Source organism: Emys orbicularis, chromosome 10, assembly GCF_028017835.1.
Source record: "Emys orbicularis isolate rEmyOrb1 chromosome 10, rEmyOrb1.hap1, whole genome shotgun sequence".
Classification (NCBI taxonomy): Eukaryota; Metazoa; Chordata; order Testudines; family Emydidae; genus Emys; species Emys orbicularis.
The window spans coordinates 55,396,366-55,409,905 of record NC_088692.1 but is presented as its reverse complement, the minus strand read 5'-3'; the positions used below and the strand labels follow the sequence as shown (position 1 = coordinate 55,409,905).

At 42.6% G+C, this 13,540-nt stretch overlaps 1 protein-coding gene across 1 annotated transcript in view; it reads right to left on the bottom strand.

Moving 5' to 3' along the window:
- Nucleotides 1-11,203, bottom strand: part of HERC1 (HECT and RLD domain containing E3 ubiquitin protein ligase family member 1) — a 210,280-nt gene extending 199,077 nt beyond the window's left edge. Inside the window, exon 1 of the mRNA XM_065411752.1 lies at nucleotides 11,077-11,203. The gene's annotated coding sequence lies outside the window, so the exon portion shown is untranslated. The remainder of the gene's footprint in view (nucleotides 1-11,076) is intronic.
- Nucleotides 11,204-13,540: the final 2,337 nt, after the last annotated feature.

The following is a 13,540-nucleotide window of genomic DNA, read 5'->3' as shown; positions in this document are numbered from 1 at the left end:
TTCAAATAGCCACTCCTCTCTTGATATTCTGGTGACTGCTGTTAAGATACAACTGGACATGCCCCTCTCCTAAAAAGGGCAAGGAAGCCCAGACCCTCCCAACAGGACCATGGAGAGGCACGGGCCTGACTATAATGAGTATGTGATTCTGGGGGTGTGAACTCACCATAAACTGGAATCTCAAAAGGGGAAAACCCTAGTGTGTCAACATTTAAACAGAAAGGCAACATCCAGTCAAGGTGATTGCGGCACAGCAAAAAGCACACATGTAAACAAAGACACTGATCCAGATGTGAAGCAACGTCCCGTGGTAGAGCAGGGGCAGAACTGCCAGAAGTATATAGTTAATCCAAAATAGGGATGCGTCCACACGAACCTTATACCAGCATAACTCATTCAAAAACAGTTCTGTCACTTGCAAAGCAGAATAAAGATAAGATAAGATGACAGGTAAATTTTAAACATCTTGTGTGGACACAAACTTATACAGAAAAAAAAAAAAAAAGGCAGCTTTCCCATGTGGACAAGCCTTTGTTCACATACAGGAAGGGGAATAAGCTATGTCAGTCTAACAAACCTTGACACCAATATAACTGCATCCACACTGGGAAGTGGGAGGGAGGTTGTACTGTTTTAACTACATTGATATAATTAAGTGATAGGCATTGTTTAACCACACCAGTTCTAAGACATCTAAAATAGTACCTGCAACAGAGGTTTTCAACCGTGGGGCACGCCTCCCTGAAGGTGTGTGGAGGAACATTAGGGGGGCACAATGCGCAAGGTATTTTTTATGATTATTACATAATAAGAACATGACACTGAAAATTACATTGAAATAGCATGGAGAAAGTGTTTTGCAACTGATTTCATCAGATCGACTTTTTTGGCAGATACAAGGCTGTTGGCACAGTACACAGGAGAGTGTTATAATGAATTTCATTATAAAAGACCATTATTTCAATAGCAACTATCATCTTTCCAACCTTCTGGTTTAATGTAACGACAGAGTATGATATAACAACAAGCAGTTCTGCAGTGCTTATTCCGCTGGTGAGTTTGATATTTTTTCATATCATGTGGTGAAAAATGGATCGGTATATATTGCCAAAAGACAGTAGTGTTCTGAAACGAAAGGCAGAACCTGAAACAGTCATTACCAAGAAAAAAAACTGCAAAAACAAGAAAATATAATGAAGCATATTTGGATTTTGGTTTCCACTTCCATTGCAGTTAATGGAAAAACTAGGCCTCAATGTGTAGTGTGTACAGTAACTTTAGCAAATGATAGCCTGAAGCCACCAAAATTAAGATGCCATTTAGAAACAAACCATGGTGATCTGGTAGGAAAGACCAGAGATTTTTTTTAACAAAAGCTACAAGAAATTAAACAAACACACACACAATGAAAAAAATATGGTATCCACCTTGCAAGTGTGTTAAAAAGCATGTCAAGTTGTGTACCACATTCTCAAAAATTAAAACCTTACACAACTGGGAGGAGCAATTGACATTTGCAGGTCACTGCTCGGTGACAGTGTGGCAGAAAAGTTAAAAATGATCCCACTGTCAGACAACTGTCAGCCACCGAATCTCTGACATGTCAGAAAATATCAACATACAGCTGATCTCTTGATTGCAATCCAGTTTAATGAAGCAAATATTGGAAGATTTTTTGTTCTGCAAGCCAATTAAGATGTGTGCAACTGTATCTGAACTGTTAGAAAGTAATTTAAAATGTTAATTTCTCATGAGTTGAAGTAGGAAGCCTGCGTCGGAATCTGTACGGATGGACCTCTTCTATGTCTGGAGGTAGGGCAGGCTTGAAAGCCCAAGTGTTTGAAATTGCTCCACATATACATGGACTCATTGTATGGTACACCACTAAGCTCTTGCAACTCGAAACATGGATCAGGAACTTACTGATGTTCTGAGTTCTGCTATTAAAATTGTGAACTTTATCAAAACACAGCCCACAAATGCACGGTCTCTTTGCAATGTTTTGCGCAAAAATGAGAGTGGAGCATGATGCTTTTTTGTTTCACATTGAAGTCAGGTGTCTATCCAGATGGAAAGTGTTGCAACATGTTTATGAACTGTGAAACGAAGTTTGATTTTTTCTAGTGGATTTGAATTTTAGCAATACAGACACTGTATGATCCCAACTGTCTTGTGTTTTTGGTTTACCTTGCTGATATTTCTGACAAACTGAATTCTCTAGATGTCTCATTGCAAGGAGCGGAAAGTACTATTTTTGACCTGCACAACAAGATATCGGCATTCAAGAGAAACATTCACTGGAAAACAAAGATTGAAACTGGTTTAAGCGTTCCATTCCCATTGTTAACTGACACTACGGACTAAACAGTATCTGAACTATTGAGTGTTGAGAACCCAATCAAGAATCACTTGACTTGTCTCAGAGCCAGTTTGGATATTTTCCCAAAGGAAATGCACCCCTGAATGACTGGATTTTCCAACCTTTTGTAGCTGAAGCATGGACCTTGTCCCACCCTTTCAGAGTGGTAGCCGTGTTAGTCTGTATCAGCAAAAACAACGAGGAGTCCTTGTGGCACCTTAGAGACTAAGGAATTTATTTGGGCATAAGCTTTTCTGGGCTAAAACCCACTTCATCAGATGCATGGAGTGGAAAATACAGAGGCAGGTATAAATACTCAGCACATGAGAAGATGGGAGTTGCCCATCAGTGGAGGGTCAGTGCTAACTAGCCAATTCAATTAAGGTGGAAGTGGGCTATTCTCAATAGTTGTCAAGAAGGGAGGAAAATGACTTTTGTAGTGCTAATGAGTTCAATGTAATCAAACTGATTTCCCCCTGCTGATACTCACACCTTCTTGTCAACTGGTTGAAATGGGCCACTTTGATTACATTGAACTCATTAGCAATGTAGGAGGGATGATTGCTGGATGTCCATGTCATAGCCAACTCCTCTTCTTCAGATTTAAGGTTTGACCCTGGTACCGAGTACTGAGAATATTTGAAGAAAATGAGCTGGAGATAGTGCTTGTCCCATTCGTTTTTTTAATGTTTGTAATTTAACTCTGTCATTGCATATTTCTCTTTTTAAGATGTTATTCAGTTCCTTCCAAATTTCAACAGCATCAGCAATAAAACAGCTATTTTCCTGCATTTTGCTCAAGGCTACAGAAATAGGCTTCAGGGTACTCAGCATGTGTTCAACATTTCTCTTAAGCCCAATGTTGAGAACTTTGACTATGACAGTTCCATCTATTTTTTCACGATTTTGTTCGCAAACTGCCATCAGATTGGGCCAGTTCTTGATATAGTGCTCAAAACAGTCCACTACTGAGTTCCATTGCACGTCTTGTGGGAGAGTTAGCTTGGTTCTTCCCACTTTTTTCAGAGCAGCTGCTGCAAAGTGGTTGTTACGGAAGTATTTTGCAATTTCAACAACATTAGCCTTTATTTCTGAAGTCTTTGGCTAGGAGGTATATCAAATGAGCACTGCAACCATATGTTATTAGCTTGGGACTCTCTTCACCCTCTTCTAAATTTCTTCTCATCTTGGATACATTTGCAGCATTGTCTGTGACCAAACTGCGTACTAGACATTTGAATTTTTTTTCATAGTTTGTTATAGCTTTTACTGCTACTTCTTGTAAGTATTCTGTGGTATGTGCATTTCCTAATGTATCAATTGTTTCTGTAAGGAAGCCATTCCCTTCTTCTGTTGTCACACAAGCACATACAACAGGATCATTGTGGACATTGCTCCACCCATCAAGACTCAGGTTAACAATTTCACCCTCTAGACCTTTTGACAACACTTTATCCAGCAATTTGCCTGCGACTTCTGCTCTGTTGGGTGGACTGTATCCTGGTCTTAATGACTGAACCATGTTAATGAAGTGTAGGTTCTCAATCATACGGAAAGGAGAGTTTGTTGCATAAACAAACGAAGCAATTTTTTAATCAATTACCTCTTTTTGTAATCTGCTGGTTCTTATCACAAACTTATCTATGGTTGTTTCTGGATGATGGAAATGTTTTTTTTCCCTTTTTGCTACAGGTGATGTACTGTGGCTATGTGACATATATGATGTGACTGAAAATCTATCATTGGCAGATAACTCAAACTATAGAAAATGATGGTGATCTTGAAAGTGGATAGTCTTCAGAATCCTGTGTATTGAGGGTGGATAGTCTTCAGAATCCTGTATGTCGAGGATGGATTCTCCTAAACAAAATAAGTCAGTGCTGTTATTTAATTATTATTACCATACTGCTCATTTAGTATTACTCATTGCATTCACTGACACTCAGTACTACTTTGAAGGTGAAATTGTAAAAGTAAGATCTGCCTATTTCAGCTATTTATTTTTTAATCACAACTGCATCTAAAATGATAGTACCATAGAGTAACAACTATATTTTTTGCTCAAACATGAGAATTCAAGAATAGTCCAGAAGGAAGACAGGCAGAAGAAGTATGAATAAAAAAAAGTTTACCAACCTGAAGATCCTGCATGTTCAGACATGTTCCTTTCATCAACTTCAACACAGCTTCCTCCTGAGAAGAAACACTTCTCATGACGTTGTTTCATTTGGACAACCAGGCCTTGCATTTCTTTGTTGCACTGTTTGCATTTTGCACACATTTCTGTCTTACCCACAGGTAAAGGAACTTCATTAAAATATTCCCAAACTGGGTCTCTTTTACGGCCTGCTGCCATTATAGGTTTTTCCTTCTAGTGAGAGAATGGTATGGTAGATCTCAAATCAATGAAGCCTATACTCAGAAAGACCTCAAGACTTCTGGAATATGCTGCTCAAACAGTTTCACTTTTGTTTCTACTGCCTGTCCCTCCCTTCTCACATTTATCTCCAGACTTCTTCTTGTCCAGATCTATTCCGCCCCTAACAATCTTCTAGTCATTGAATGTTTTGAAACTTTGCACTTTTAGAGAGAGGTAAGGGATTGACTCAGTGTACACAAATTTGCAGAGGGACAATAGGGTTGAGGTCTGTTATTTCTCACTGCTATATATTATTTATTTATTTAAAAACATTTTTGCTGTTAACAAGCATGTTATCTCTGGAGACACAAATCCACAGTTTGAGAACTGCAAAACTAAGCATCTCTGATGGTATCTTCTAGACTGAGCACTGAATCCCATTGGGTAGATAGAAAGATTAACCTAAATCTATACAGAAGCCCCTGGAGCCCCGTAAGATTGGGTCCCTAATCCATGAACTATTGGAACTCATTTACAAAACTTTTCTTAAACATTACATGAATATATTGTCTCATACTATAGATTTAGAATTTATAATCCCTATTCCATGATGAGATATCTTTGAGCTATAATGTATCTTAATTAAAACTACCTTTAGTTAGGTTTTTTCCTCAAAAAGCATTTTATCAAAAAAAAAAATCTAAATTTTTTTTGGTTTTAAAAAAATCATTGATTTTTATCCACCCTTGTATCTGTGTATTTAAAACTTACAAGTGTACGTAATTTTATTAAAATTCTGTTAAGGTCTCTGTTGAGTTTATAAATAGGCTATCAAGCACACTTTTGCATGTGTCTATTTTTGTCTAGATTGGGGGGCATAACTCAAAGAGGGGACTCAGCTCAAAAAGGGACAGTACCCTAATACAGTGGATCTCAACCTTTCCAGACTACTGTACCCCTTTCAGGAATCTGATTTGTCTTGCGGATCCCAAGTTACAGCTAATTTAAAAATTACTTACTTACAAAAAAATCACACAAAAATACAGAAGTGTCACAGCACACTATTACTGAAAAAAATTGCTTACTTTCTCATTTTTACCCTATTATAAAATAAATCAATTGGAATATAAATATTTTACTTACATTTCAGTGTATGGTATATAGAACAGTATAAACAAGTAATTGTCTGTATGAAATTTGTGTTTGTACTGACTTCGCTAGTGCTTTTTATGTAGCCTGTTGTAAAATTAGGCAAATATCTAGATGAGTTGATGTACCCCCTGAAAGATCTCTGCGTATCTCCAGGGGTACCCGTACCCTGGTTGAGAACCACTGCCCTAGTAAATTCCCACCTGCTACCAGTTGCTGGGGTTCTGGCTTCTCTCCCAGGCATTGCTCTCAACATTTTTCTTATCATTACCTAATATTTTTAGTTCTATATTAGTTGTCTGGTAAAATGTGGGGTAATGGGAGTCTGGAGGGGTAAGTAGATGGGCAAAAAGAGGGAGCAATTGATTCCAAAATGTTAGAAAAGATTAGTACAGCAGAGAAATTATGGGAGAGAAGAAGAAAGATTCAAAGAGGAGACGAAGTTGATAATGTTATAACTGAATATGTGATCATTAGGGCTGTCGATTAATCGCAGTTAACTCACGCGATTAACTCAAAAAAATTAATCGCAATTAAAAAATTTAATCGCAGTTTTAATCGCACTGTTAAACAATAGAATACCAACTGAAATTTATTCAATATTTTTGATGTTTTTCTACATTTTCATATGTATTATATTCTGTGTTGTAATTGAAATCAAAATGTATATTATTTTTTATTACAAATATCTGCACTGTAAAAATGATAAACAAAAGAAACAGTATTTTTCAATTCACCTCATACAAGTACTGTTGTGCAATCTCTGTCATGAAAGTGCAACTTACAAATGTATTTTTTTTTGTTTGTTACATAACTGCACTCAAAAACAAAATAATGTAAAACTTCAAGACCTACAAGTTTACTCAGACCTACTTTTTGTTCAGTCAATCGCTAAAACAAACAAGTTTGTTTACATTTACCGGAGATAAAGCTGCCCTCTTCTTATTTACAATGTCACCCGAAAGTGAGAACAGGCATTTGCATGGCACTTTTGTAGCCGGCATTGGAAGGTATTTATGTGCCAGATATGCTGAACATTCATATGCCCCTGCATGCTTCGGCCACCATTCCAGAAGACGTGCTTCCATGCTGATGACGCTCGTTAAAAAAATAACGCATGCACTAAATTTGTGACTGAACTCCTTGGGGGAGAATTGTATGTCCCCTGCTCTGTTTTACCCACATTCTGCCACATATTTCATGTTATAGTCTCGGATGATGACTCATCACATTTTGTTCATTTTTAAGAACACTTTCACTGCAGATTTGACAAAACACAAAGACGGTACCAATGTGAGATTTCTAAAGACAGCTACAGCACTTGACCCAAGGTTTAAGAATCTGAAGTTCCTTCCAAAATCTGAGAGGGACAAGGTGTGGAGCGTACTTTCAGAAGTCTTAAAAGAGCAACACTTGGATGCGGAAACTACAGAACCCGAACCATCCAAAAACAAACTCAACCTTCTGCTAGTGGCATCTGACTCATATAATGAAAATGAACATGCACCAATCCGCACTGCTTTGGATCATTATCTAGCAGAACCCATCATCAGCATGGATGCACGTCCCCTGGAATGGTGGTTGAAGCATGAAGGGACATACAAATCTTTAGCACATAAATATCTTGCAACGCCAGCTACTACGGTGCCATGAGAACGCCAGTTCTCACTTTCAGGTGACGTTGTAAACAAGAAGCGGGCAGCATTATCTCCTGCAAATGTTACCAAACTGGTTTGTCCGAGCAATTGGCTGAACAAGAAGTAGGACTGAGTGGACATGCAGGCTCTAAAATTTTACATTGTTTTATTTTTGAATGCAGTTTTTTTGGTACATAATTCTACATTTGTAAATTCAACTTTTTTTTACAGTGCTTGTATTAGGTGAATTGAAAAATACTGTTTCTTTTGTATTTTTACAGTGCAAATACTTGTAAGCAAAAATAAATATAAAGTGAGCACTGTACAGTTTGTATTCTGTGTTGTAATTGAAATATATTTGAAAAGGTAGAAAACGTCCAAAAATATTTAAATAAATGGGATTCTATTGTTTTACAGTGCCATTAATCATGATTAATTTTTTTAATCGCTTGACAGCCCTAATGATAATATACAATTGTTTTATTTGTATGCACTATTGTTGTAGCCATATTGATCATATTAGAGATACAAGATGAGTGAGGTAATATCTTCATTGGACCAACTTCTTTTGGTAAGAAAGACAAGTTTTCAGACTTACACAGAGTTCTTTATTTGTTTAAATTGCAGGGGGTGTATCCTTAAGGCATAATGCCAAGTATTTTTCACAGTGGCTAGTAGGTTTAGTCCACAGACCAGTACATATTGGATGAATTATTGACATCCCGATTCAAGATATTCCTTCTACTTACCAATGTAAGATTTCATCTGCCTTCACGAGGCTCATCACCTAAGTTTTCTAGGTCCCTCTCGAGTTCTTTAGTCTTGACTAACCTAAATAACTTGGTGTCATCTTCAAGTTCACTCCTATTTTACAAATCATTAATATATTAAACCCCATCCCACACAATCTCGTTTTCACCTGCTCATAACCAAGGCTTGAAAAACCCATCCACCCATAGAAAACTGGAGGAAGTGAGCTCAAAGTAATCTGCTGCTTTTGGGAAAAGCTAAAAGTAGTGGAGCTACCCAAAGAACAGAAACTCAGAAAGGAGTAGCAGAAATCCAAAGGTAGCAGCAAGAAGAATGGGAGAAGAGTTTAGTAGCAGAGACACCAGCCATATACATACACACACCAAGTCTGGGGGAAGGGAAGCAAGGGGTTCCCTGCCAACAACTAGAAAGGGCTTCAAGTTTATCAGACACATACTAACCAGAAGCCGACACAAAAGATGAAGCCCCTAAGCAGGGTCCCAGGACAAAACCGTGGTAAGAATTGTACTACCCTTGCTCTACCCAGCAGCTGGAGGCGGGGGAACTGGTCTTTTAATCAAATCAGACACACTACAATTCACTGGTTCCTCCCACCCCCTTATCTTTTATCAGCCTGGACTTAGTGGAGTCATCAATTTTCAAGTCCTGTTGAGAGTTTTCTAACAAAAAAAAGGTTCTTTTATGCTGAAACTTTCCATCCATTATCCGAAAGCTAAGAGGTTTTCTTTAATTTTAAGTTACATAAGAGTGATTGACATAAACTATCAGTTATAATTGTTTAAAAATTAATATTCATGTGCAGCATGAAACTGCTACTAAGTTTAGAATTGTACGCTTTGGTGCCAGTTTCATTGTGGGGTTCTACAACTGTGTAGTCAAAAGCTTTCCAGGTACGGTAGTATGCAGAGAAAACAGTAGATAGTCTCCTTTCTCTTTCCTCCTTCTAAAAACCGAAATGCATGAAAACATAAGCTAATGTCAGTCACACTTTTAAACAGCTCAAGAGTCAGGCAGTAAAGATACGATTTTCATAGCAATCATTACTCACCTACATTACACCTATACAGTATTTTAGAATAGTAATTAATTGTACTTTAAGATCCAGTGGGTCCCAGTTCTGTCCTCCTATATGCACTATTCCTATTCACTTTAGTGTGGAACATGTGTATTTGAGAGGTAGATTAGGTACTGTTTGTACAATGTAGACAAGTTAAGGTTACTATGAACCTTAACTTTTGCATTTCCAGCCTCAAATATTCCGTACTACAACTAAGTTTATACACTAACTTACATGATATAGAGATAGAATCCTAAAGAACTGAGATCCTTCAGGATGAAAGATCTTCACAATGTATCCTATCACTACTATTTAAAAAAAAACTCATGCACTGTAGGCTCTTTGCAAATTCAGTAAATCATTTCCAACCTTCAAACAGGGAATTCTACTATAGCCACATAGAGGCATTTAAACTGGTTTAATGAGAAGGTCAATCACAAGAGGCAGTTATGACCAGAGGTTACACTGGGCAAGTTCCCAGGCACTGAGTAACCCTTGCTATTGATTGGTAAACTCCACAGCTACTGGATTCAAGGATAAACGGTGCAAACAATTGGGACATCCAGAGGAGGGAAACCTGGCCCAGCCTGGCAATACAGGAGATGCCTCTGTAGGGTGAAGGTCAGGGTCTTCTCTCCAGCCCCCCAATCTCCATCCTTTCCTTGATTTTTTCCCCCTGCACCTCTACTATGAAATTTAATCAAAATTTATATGACAAAATCATATCCCTACTCATGAGTTACGCAGTCCAGCAAAGGACAACCTGCTCAGGTACGTTATATCAACACACGAAAGAACAGGTCCAACAGGGATAAGGAGGCTCTACACCTCAACACCCTGCTCCCCCCTAAGTGGGGTGCAAGATGAGGACAAATATGTCTAGAACACACCAGAAAAGCAGCCTATTTAGAGAACATAGGAAAAGCTGCGTGCAGGCCAAAGTGAGCCATTAGGGCACCATTCAACTAAGGTCATGAAAAAAATAATTTGGAAATGAAAGTATGTGGATACTTTCTCTCTACTGCAGTTGGGAGCCAGCCAACAAGCCACAGGGTGCTATGCAACTTAGACAAGAGGTCGGGAGATGAGTACAACACTTAAGGTCGTACAAGTCATTGACAAAAATCTACACGATTAATTTCTGCCTTCATTTTATGACAACAGCCAGAGCAGCCCAGAACACAGAATTAAATACAAGGAAATGACAGGCAATGCACATGCTACAATCAGTTCAGAGCTACCATGAGGTGGGGGCGGCGGGGCAGCAGTGCAGACTTAGAGGAGTTGTGGATCTCATCCCAACATACAGCAAAAAGGTACCTTATATTTAATACTGTCTAAAAGAAGAGACTTGACGAGACTTCTAGTCCTGAAGGGGAAACTACCTTCCCTGAGCCCCAGGAACTGGGGAGCGGAAGGGGGGAATATCTGGCTTAGCTTCATTTTCTGCTCTTCACTCCACCCCTATATACAGCTTAACCCTTCTGCCCCCACCCCCCTGCGCCATAGGGGGCTCAGCTCCCGCCCCCCACAGCGCCATAGGGGCGCAGCCCCCGCCCCCTCCGGACCAGGGGGCGGCAGTCAGTTGGGCTTTGAACCCTGCCGCGGAAGCGGCGCTGAGAGCCCAGACCCTCCCAGCCCGGCTCGCCTGGTTCGGGCCTCCCTATCCCGCCGCTGCCGGCTGGGGACGCGCCGAGGCGGGGACGCGCGGCGCTCGCACACAGGGGCGGAGGGAGTCAGTTACCAGGGTCCAGGCGGAGCGGCAGCTGGTCGGGGTCCGGAGGTGGCAGGTCTCGGCCCAGAGCCGCGGTCTTTCCGCAGCGGCGGCAGCTTGTCAAAGAGAAAACATGACGTGGGAGGGAGGCGGCGGGAATCTCGCAGGGCTATCGCCCAACTCTCGCGAGACCCGGTCGCGGCTTTCCCTCTGCCCGAGTCCGGGGGGCGGGGCGGCTCCTGCAGTCCCACCCTTTCTGCGTCGGGGCTGAGCCTCCCGGGCGGGACCGCACGTAGCAGCGACCGAGGCTGCGCCCAGCCTCCACATGCTCCCCGACACACCCCCACGAGCCGAGCGGCATAGCGCAACGTGCGGCTTGTTTCCCGCTGTGCCATGCACCCCACAGTCACCACATCCCCCCACACCCTCTGCACAGTGTGCACCTGGCACCCCGCCATATGCCCCATGTAGTGTGCCCTGGCCCCCTGCTGTGCCATGCCCTCTGCCACATCCCCGCATGAGCCTCCTGCACAGTGTGCACCTGGCACCCCGCCATATGCCCCATGTAGTGTGCCTTGGCCCCCTGCTGTGCCATGCCCTCTGCCACATCCCCACACGAACCCCCTGCACAGTTTGCACCTGGCACCCCACCATATGCCCCATGTAGTGTGCCCTGCCCTTTGCCACATCCCCACATGAGCCCCCTGCACAGTGTGCACCTGGCACCCCGCCATATGCCCCATGTAGTGTGCCCTGCCCTTTGCCACATCCCCACATGAGCCCCCTGCACAGTGTGCACCTGGCACCCCGCCATATGCCCCATGTAGTGTGCCCTGCCCTTTGCCACATCCCCACTGCACAGTGTGCACCTGGCACCCCGCCATATGCCCCATGTAGTGTGCCCCTAGCCCCCGCTGTGCCATGCCCTCTGCCACATCCCTACACGAGCCCCCTGCACAGTGTGCACCTGGCACCCATAGCCTCTGTCACATCCCTGGAGCCCTGTAGCACAATGTGCAGCACACCCCGCCGTGAGCCCCATGCACAGGGTGCACCTTGTGCCTCGCTGTTCCATGGGGCCTGCCCCATCCCTACCACCGCTCTGTGCACTCCAAGCCTCATGGCACAATGTGCATGGGCGGCAGGTTTGTATAATTTTTCGTGGTGCCCAAGTGGATCCATCCCATCCATAGGATGGACCGGCGCAACCACCCCAGGCCCCATGCTTTGGGGGGCCCGGCGCTTCAGGGGATGCGGGATCTGGGGTGGCCTGGGGGTTAGCGGGGTGCCTGGCACCAACAGCAGCGAGCAACCCTGCTCCACCCCACCTCTTCCCACCCCACCCCGACTCCACCTCTTCCCCAAAGCCCCCGCCCCTCAGCAATGCCGGGAGCCAGCAAGGTGGAGCGGAGTGGGCTGGGGCCAGGTCACTCGCTGCTGCCAGCGCCAGGCCCCCTGGGACCCCCTGAAACACAAGGCAGGGGTAGGCACCATGTTGTGCAACAAACACTTGACAAAATTACCTGACTTAGTGACGGACATTGGGGATGGGGGGGAGGAGTATTATGTCATTCAATCATTCAAGCCATAAAATAGCACACATTTTGCCACACTGAAAAAAAACCCCGTAACCTAGCTAATAATAAAATAATAATAATAATAAATAATAAATTCAACTCATATAATTAATGAAAAATGGGTGTATACTGTATATGAGATTATATGAGAAATGAAAATGAGCCTGCTTTGGGATTTTACAAGGCACTTACATCATTTAAACACATTTGGTACCTTGAGGAATGATAACATTTCTTGCAAATCACATAAATAGGGAACCCATGGTCCCCTTCTCTCACCCCATTGCAAAGGCACAGAGGTTATTGCTGGCTGCCCTAGGCCTACAGAAAACCCTATGGACAAAACATATGGAAAGAAGAGGATCAATTTATACAGAGGGCTGAAGGGGAGCCCCATAGTGCATTAATTAACACTTAATAAATACATCAAAATTAAATACATTACAGAGATAAGAACCTGACATGACAGACTTTACTTCATGAGAAGCTCCAGAGAAAGAAGACCCAGAGGGAGTAATGGTAGGGGCAATCCTAGGGAGACCAAAGGGGCTGGTAGAGGGAGCAGACAGAGAACAAGAGTAGAGGCAGAGGCCTGGTCTACACTACCCGCCTGAATCAGCGGGTAGAAATCGACCTCTCGGGGATCGATTTATCGCGTCCCGTCAGGACGCGACAATCGATCCCCGAATCGACGCTCTTACTCCACCAGCGAAGGTGGGAGTAAGAGCCGTCGACGGGAAGCCGCGGAGGTCGATTTTGCCGCCGTCCTCACAGCGGGGTAAGTCGGCTGCGATACGTCGAATTCAGCTACGCTATTCGCGTAGCTGAATTTGCGTATCTTAAATCGACCCCCCCCTGTAGTGTAGATGTAGCCAGAGTCACTGCAGGGTTGACCCAGTCTTCTGCCTCTCCCCTGT